General features: G+C 40.5%; 1 long non-coding RNA gene across 1 annotated transcript; it reads right to left on the bottom strand.

Annotated features, from left to right (window-relative positions):
• Positions 1-1200: 1200 nt before the first annotated feature.
• LOC143300690 (uncharacterized) lies at positions 1201-8396 on the bottom strand. Its single transcript, XR_013057681.1, has 3 exons — positions 8246-8396; positions 4818-4912; positions 1201-1926 (listed from the first exon to the last, which is right to left on the bottom strand). It is a non-coding gene; the product is annotated as an uncharacterized LOC143300690 (long non-coding RNA).
• Between the last annotated feature and the right edge of the window lie 386 nt (positions 8397-8782).

Below are 8782 nucleotides of genomic sequence, written 5' to 3'. Positions count from 1 at the left end.
GGACGTTAGTTGAGAGCAGTGGAAGGATAAAGTTTGTAGATGTTGGTTAAGAGCAATGCCGGGATAACGTTTGTGGACGTTGGTAGAGAGCAATGTCAGGACAAAGTTTGTGGACGTTAGTTGAGAGCAGTGGCAGGATAAAGTTTGTAGACGTTGGTTGAGAGCAATGCCGGGATAACGTTTGTGGAATGCCGGAATAAAGTTTGTAGACGTTGATTGAGAGCAATGCCGGAATAAAGTTTGTAGATGTTGGTTGAGAGTAATGCCAGAATAAAGTTTATGGACGTTGGTTGAGAGGAATGCCGGAATAAAGTTTGTAGACGTTGGTTGAGAGCAGTGCAAGGATTAAGTTTGTGGACGTTGGTTGAGAGCAATGCCAGGATAAAGTTTAAGGACGTTGGTTGAGAGCAATGCCAGGATAACGTTTATGGACGTTGGTTGAGAGCAATGCCAGGATAAAGTTTAAGGACGTTGGATGAGAGCAATGCAAGGATAAAGTCTGTGAATATCAGCAGATGCAGATGGTATGTGTCTCGTTCGGACTGGAAAGTTTGGGACAACTGGGGTTTGGGATGTTCGTAGCCTGCTTCTGTTTCATTGAATGATTTAGTGTTGGTTAAAAATGTGACAAGTTGTAAGGAAAGGTAAAAAGAAAAGATAAACAGAATTTTTTAAAATTTAAAAGCAAAAAGTGAGGGTGATACGAGTCGTATCATGTGTTTGTTTGTTTGTTTGTTTTTGTTGTTGTTGTTTTACATTGTATCTTGTCTGCCTACAGGCAGTCACAAGACGGATAAAGAAATGTAGGAATACATGCTCATTGTAGGCTTGGGATTGGTATACATTTTTCTCACCGCACTTTTGGCGGCGTTTAACACACACACACACACACACACTTAACTATACTATCTATCTATATATATATATACATATATATAGTGAGGTGTGTGTGTGTGTTTAATTGTGTGGTATGGGAGGGGGTGGACAGGGGGATTAGTAGATGAAAACAATTCATCAGATTGAAAACTGGATGTTTTCATAACCAAGTTCGCAGCATACGCTCCTGTGATTGACACACAAGGATACGGATGTTTTATTCATGTAAAGGATATATATATATATATATGGCACTGCGGACTTTATATATATATAGCTCATTAGGAAGGGGTACAATTTGCAAAAGCTTTTTTTATTATTATTATTATTATTAATAAGCACAGTAATTATTGAAAACTACAAAGCTGCAGCAGATCAGCAGTGCATTGTCCAGTACAAGTCAACTGACAAATTCCTTATAAACTTTCATTTTCAGATGCCCGAAACAGAATTGATTTTAGGGAAACTAATTAGAATATCAATAAAATGTAAGTTTGATGTATACCTACTCTCAAACATTTTTTTTTTTATACGCATGGAGTGGCATGTGGGAGGAGGGGGGGGAGTTTAGTAAATAACATTCTCAAATTCGAAAGTTTAGTTATTTTCTATTCCTTATATCCTAGCTAGTTGTATACACTACTGTTACCAAGCAAATAAAATAAGTGCAAAATTGATCAACAATGAAATTCATCAACATCTTCCCACTCCCTGCTCAGTACAAGTTCTCAGTAAATTTCTTGGAATGCTTCATCAGTTGGTGAATGGTCGTACTGAACAGCGCTGGCACTGCGGATGGCTGAGAGATAATTATTTAAAGCAATGCCAATCATTATGTCGACTGACAGATGTAGTAAACCTCGTAAGCATTTGGAACAGTTTAATCTTTCATCTTCCCTTCGACTGATTGAGGTGTCTTCGTCGGCACAATTTTATGGCGTCTTCGGCGATTCTCTCCCAGTTGACGAAAGCTCAATCGGGAATCATAAGCGCTCCGTTTCACCAGGCCGACGGGTGGACTGTCCATGTCAAAGTCAGAACGCTGGCCCTCTGAAACAGATGACATGCATTTAGGCAAACTCTGTGAAGCTGAAGCTACCAGGAATGTCAGCCCAGCCCATGGACTGACTGGAACACTGTGTGAGAAACATCACTATTTGTACCTGTGTACGTTTATGTGCCCGCAAGCAGTTATTGCAGACGTTCATGCTCTCCCTTTTTCATCCTCACGATAAAAAGGAGGTAAATAAATAAATAAATGAATATATAAATAAAAAAAATAAGACATAATAAATGAATTAAAAAAACATGCAACAATAAATGAAACCTGATATCACAATCTCTCGGCGCTGGTTAAAAAACAAAAATGCGAAAACAAAAACAAAACCAAAAAAAAAAACCCACCCAAACCCACACATTTTTTGTCAAACTGTTAATGCTAAGCTCATTAAATTTCACTGTTGTATCACCATCTTGTAAAATTTTGTTCTCACCAGAGGTATCCGTGAAAACGATTAAAATCGTGTAGATAATCACCTTAACTCACTCAGTACGGCCAGTCCTCTCTTCTCCTCTACACAGACCCCTCGGATGTCCAGTGGGTGTCTGAATGACCCAACCTTTAGCTTCCGTCATCAGAATTGTGGTATTCTTTGTCGACATTCACGTCTTCAGCATAAGAGCCTTCCGCTTGCAATATTTTGATGATGGTAATTGGGATGAAACGCTGTTAACGTCGTCTCTTTCGCCGTTCGTATGGAAAGAGTTAAAGACACAGGCGGACGGGGTTCAGGTGAAAACTTAATTAAACATGGACAGACTGGAAGAGTGGAAAGCAGAGACGACAGAACGAAATGGATGGACAGAAGAAAAAGACTGTAATGAAAGCGAAGAAATATATATTCTGGCGAACAATATTTAGAAGGCAGGAATAATGATAAACCATGAAAATACAAACGGTACTCCTCTGTGTATCATGAATATCATTGTGAACGAGACACAGATCTCAGACATCACACTGTGTGTTATGGAAATAAAAAACATACCAGGCAGTCACCCCCCCCCCACCCCCCCCAACCCAAAACAACGACGACAAACAACAAGAGAGGCAAGGCCTTCAAGACTCACTTGTGATATGTATTGGGTATAATTTCAAAATGTAATGTTTAAGATGAGAAAAATCAGTTTAAAGCAAATTAAGTCCCCTAGCATTAATTACAGAGTAATTTCCCTTCTTTACTATCTCCACCAAAACGTTTGCAAAATAAATAAAACTTCCATGCTTAGCAAAAGAAGTTCCTGTTTGAACAAAAAATGATAATAATGACTGCTCTTGTTGTTGGGTCGAATATCAGATCAAAGTGCCAAGTTTAGATAATACAAAAAAATATAAATATAACAGTAAATGCAGTTTGCATATAATTAGGCTTCATTTTTTTTTTAAATTTTTGTTCCCATCCCAGAGGTGCAATATTGTTTTAAACAAGATGACTGGAAAGAACTGAATTTTTCCTATTTTTATGCCTAATTTGGTGTCAACTGACAGAGTATTTGCAGAGAAAATGTCAATGTTAAAGTTTACCACGGACACACACACACACACACACACACACACACACACACACACATAGACAACTGAACACCGGGTTAAAACATAGACTCACTTTGTTTACACAAGTATGACTGCCAACATGACGGGGGTAAATACGGTCATGCACGTTAAAGCCCACCGGCACCCGTGTGGGCGAGTGAACGTTGAATGTGGGAGTCGCAGCCCACAAACGGAGAAGAAGATTGTGTACAAGAAACACACACCACACATCATAATATGCAACACACACACAACAACTACAACAACAACAACCTGAACATCATTCTGTGTACAAGACACACACCTGACATCACAATGTATACAACACACACACCTGACATTACAATGTGTACAACACACACAGGTCATCACAATGTGTACAACACACACACCTAACATTACAATGTGTACAACACACACACACCTGACATCACAATGTGTACAACACACACACACACAGGACATCACAATGTGTACAACACACACACACCTGACATTACAATGTGTACAACACACACACACACACACACACACACACACACACACACACACACCTGACATCACAATGTGTACAACACACACACACACACACAGGACATCACAATGTGTACAACACACACACTGGACTCACTGGATATCACACTGTATACAAGATACACACACACACACACACACACACACACACACTGAACATCACAATGTGTACAACACACACACTGGACATCACACTGTATACAAGATACACACACACACACACACACACACACACACACACACACACACCGGACATCACAATGTGTGCAACACACACCGAGCATCACAATGTGTACAACACACACACTGGACATCACACTGTATACAAGACACACACACACACACACACACACACACACACACACCTGACATCACAATGTGTACAACACACACACACCGAACATCACAATGTGTACAACACACACACTGGACACACTGGACATCACACTGTATACAAGATACACACACACACACCTGACATCACAATGTGTACAACACACACACACTGAACATCACAATGTGTACAACACAAACACTGGACACACTGGACATCACACTGTATACAAGATACACACACACATTGAACATCACAATGTGTACAACACACACACTGGACATCACACTGTATACAAGATACACACACACACACACACACACACACACACACACACACACACACACTGAACATCAGAATGTGGACAACACAAACACTGGACATCACATCACACTGTATACACGATACACACACACACACACACACACACACACACACACACACACACACACCGGACATCACAATGCTAAGCCCCCTACTCACCAGTTGTCTCCAGAACCATGGTCAAGGTCAGCAAGACCAGCAGCATAGCGACACGGGTGGACAGCATTGTGAAGTGTGTTTGCTTTGAGTCTTGTCTGCACACACACACACACACACACACACACACACACGCACACACACACACACTGTGCTGTGTGTTGTTTTTGTTTTTGGGTGTTTTGTGTGTTTTGTTTTGTTTTGCTTTCAAGCCAGTCGGCTGTGAATGGTGTTTCAGGCTTGGAAGCATGGCAAGACAAAAATATCACGGATGCTGATACGATTGGTTAAGCCATGAAAATCACAACAGAAATTAATACATGTTCAGATACAAGGCTGAACTGTCTGTTATACTGGAAATTAGAAAACACATTTTACGCATGCACTTTGAAGTGACACTATGGAAACTGCTTCGACACTATGGCGTGCCAACCATGCTAGTCAACATGATGAAGAGCAGCTATGATGGAATGAGTTGTAGAGTCATTCACGTGGGGCAGTTCATTAGACAATTCCAGGTCAGTCAATACTGGGTGTCAGGCAAGGATTCCTTCTGTCTCCATTACTCTTCCTACTCGTCGTTGATTGCATTATGAAAACATTAACAGTGCAGAAAAGAGTATCAGTACCAGTATCAGTATCAGTAGCTCAAGGAGGCGTCGCTGCGTTCGGTCAAATCCATATACGCTACACCACATCTGCCAAGCAGATGCCTGACCAGCAGCGTAACCCAACGCACTTAAACAGAGAAGAAACGGAGTCTAAAGGACCGTATGGAAGCAGAAGGATGACCTGATTTTTGTGGCGGGCCTTGCTCTGCTGTCCTACTTAAAGCCTGAACCGGACTATAAATGGCGGGCGATTTGAATCAAGCCAGTTTCTCACCAGAGTCTGACACTGTGACGTCGGTGAAGGTTTATTCAAAATAAAAGCCTAATAAAGCTACGGTTTGGCTTCATTTATGGCAGAGAGCGAGATTTGCCTAGCAGCTTCCAATCTAGACCTGAATTGACTTTGGAAAGTACAAAATGTGTCAGCTACACGTAATACAAAATTTGAATGCAGAGAAAAGGGGCGCAACCGAAACCTTGCTCTCGGGAGTTAAGACTTTAACGACAGTGGATGCAGGATAAGACCAGTTCCAAAGCCAGCCGGTGTTGCTGCAAATCATGGTGCTGAGACATGGAGGAAAACAAAGACCTTTCTCAACAAAGTAAAGACGTTCATGAACAGTTGGTTGAGAAGAATGTTTCAGATCCACTGGATAGACAAGATCAGCAAAAGTGACCAGTGGAAGAAGGCACGACCGTCAGATAAAACTTGTTCTTGCTCTTTTTGCTTCAAGTTCAGCCGACTGCACTGGGCCATATCAGGACTGCCAAACTATACAAATGCTCAACCGCGTCAACACAAAACTGTCACATTTACAACAACAACAACAACAACAACAACAAGAAAGGCAAGGCCTTCAAGACTCACTTGTGATACACTTTTTTAAAAATCGAATCGTTAAAATGTGTTCTGTATTTGTTATTATAAAGCTTCGGGTTAAAAAAAAAAAAAAAAAAAAGAAGAAGAAGAAAAAAAGAAAAGAAAAAAGTCCTGACAGCAGATTCGAACCCCGCGTGTTCGGGTGAGAAGAAACTGTCTTACCCAACACACTATCGTGGCTCCTTAACTGACGTTCAAAAATTTAACATTTAAACATACTTTTTTAAAGGGCGATAAATCGATTGCGGTATTCGCAGTGAGAACGCTGTTTAAATCATATTATTCAAGTGTATCTTGGGCATTCAAAAAATCTTTAAGGGTAATTAAAAATTCTTTTTAAGTCCGCGGTAAAGGAGACGTGGCTATCACCGCAATCACACTGCAACAAATATTTAGCCGTTTTCTCTGGATCTAGATAGATGTACAAGTTAAGTTACACCCGCCCGGAATGTATGACACAGTCAATTCAATTTCTCTTTTATGTTCATTCTAGTTTTATAGTTTTAAAGTTGATATGATAATTGAGCATTTTGTTAAACTAATAACATGTAGAACCAAGTACAAGTACTTCTAAACGTCGTATGAAGTGAAAAGGACTTCATTTTGAGAAAAGTCATGACTGAAAATTTTTACGTTTCATCAAGGGTATTAACTCTCATGGTTTATCATTTTAAAATGTGAATTCCGACTGATTTTGTGGATATTTTTATGGCAGTTTGGGGCATAATCCAGTAAGTGATGACGCGTTCACAAATCTTTATCTGAATAAATATTTAACGGTCTCCTTCTCCAACTTTCCATCACATGTTATCCTGTATTGAATATAAGACTGAACGGGCAGGTCAACAACTTGAAACAAAATGGCGTCCTTCGCGTTCCGTTCGCGAGGAATATGAGTACGCGCTTTGAATATGTATAAATATGTGTACGCAATTGATTTTTGCCCATGACCTTCAGGGCTCAGCCAATAGATCTATAAAGTCCACTCGTAGTATTGATTTTAGTATTTTCCGGAAAAGACCACTTGGGCGAATGAACATAGTGAAAGCCCTTTACACTGAGTAAAACACACAAGCTTTTTGTGTTCTGGGTATAATTTCAAAATGTAATGTTTAAGATGAGAAAGATCAGTTTAAAGCAAATTACAGATTAATTTCCCTTCTTTACTATCTGCAGCAAAGACATGCACCAGAAATATAACTTCCATGCTTAGCAAAAGAAGTTCCTGTTTGAACAAAAAATGATAAAAATTGACTGCTCTTGTTGTTGTGTCAGAATATCAGATCAAAGCGCCAAGTTTAGAGAATAAAAAATATAAATATAACAATAAATTCAGTTTGCATATAATTTGGCTTCTTTTTTTTTTTTTTTTTTGTGCCCATCCCAGGGTTGCAATATTGTTTTAAACAAGGTGACTGGAAAACACTGAATTTTTCCTATTTTTATGCCAAATTTGGTGTCAACTGACAAAGTATTTGCAGAGAAAATGGCACACACACACACACACACACACACAGAGACAACCAAACAGCAGGTTAAAACATAGACTCACTTTGTTTACACAAGTGAGTAAAAACTGAGAAAAAAATGAAAATAAGTAAGCAAACAAATAAGGAAGTAAAACGAACAGTTAAAAAAAGTATTACATTTTTTATGAAAAAAAAACAACAAAAAACAGACAGAAGACAATGGCGTGATGCGTGGTTGGCCAACTTCTGTGCTCTTTGTATTTATATGTTCCTGATGTACATAACATACACATTAAACTGTACTCGTTAACTTTCTTCTCTTCTGTCACAGCGATTGGCAAAGTGGCAATTGCTATTTTCCAATATTGTCTGTTGTATCATGTGTACATGCTTCAACAAACCAACCAAAAACCAACCAACCATTCAAAAGAAAACAAAGAAACAAATAGAACAAAACAGAAAAAGCTTCACCTTGAACAACTGGAAGAACTGGACCACAAGCAAGCAGGTATTGTGGAGAATGAGCCGAAGACACTGCTGATCTCAGGGAAGTCGCCACAGCAGAATACAAACTTGAACAGCTCGTGTTCCTTTATATACAGATTGTGTGCGGCTACTGACACTGAAACGAGACAAACTGCGTGTTGTCACAGAAATCAGGACACACAAGGTCTTGGGGGGAGGGGGGGGGCTTCCTTTCAAGCCGGTCCCAATCCCCACCCCCATCCCTCTCTCCTCCCCCTCTCTCGCAGTCTCCCTCTCTCTCTCTCTCTTCCCCCCTCTCTCTCTCACTCTCTCCTCCCACTGTCTCACTTCTCTCTCTATCCCCCCTCTCTCTCGCTCTCTCCCCTTCTCTCTCTCCCTCTCTCTCTCTCTGTCGCTCTCCCCCCACCCCTCTCTCTCTTGCTTACCCCCCTCTCTCCCCCTTCTGTCTCTCTCGCTCGCCCCCCTCTCTCACTCTCTCTCTCTCTCTCTCTCTCTCTCGCCGCCCCCCCCCCCCCCCCCCCT

The sequence above is a fragment of the Babylonia areolata genome, chromosome 26, assembly GCF_041734735.1.
Source record: "Babylonia areolata isolate BAREFJ2019XMU chromosome 26, ASM4173473v1, whole genome shotgun sequence".
Classification (NCBI taxonomy): domain Eukaryota; kingdom Metazoa; phylum Mollusca; class Gastropoda; order Neogastropoda; family Buccinidae; genus Babylonia; species Babylonia areolata.
This window is presented reverse-complemented; position numbering and strand designations above follow the sequence as displayed.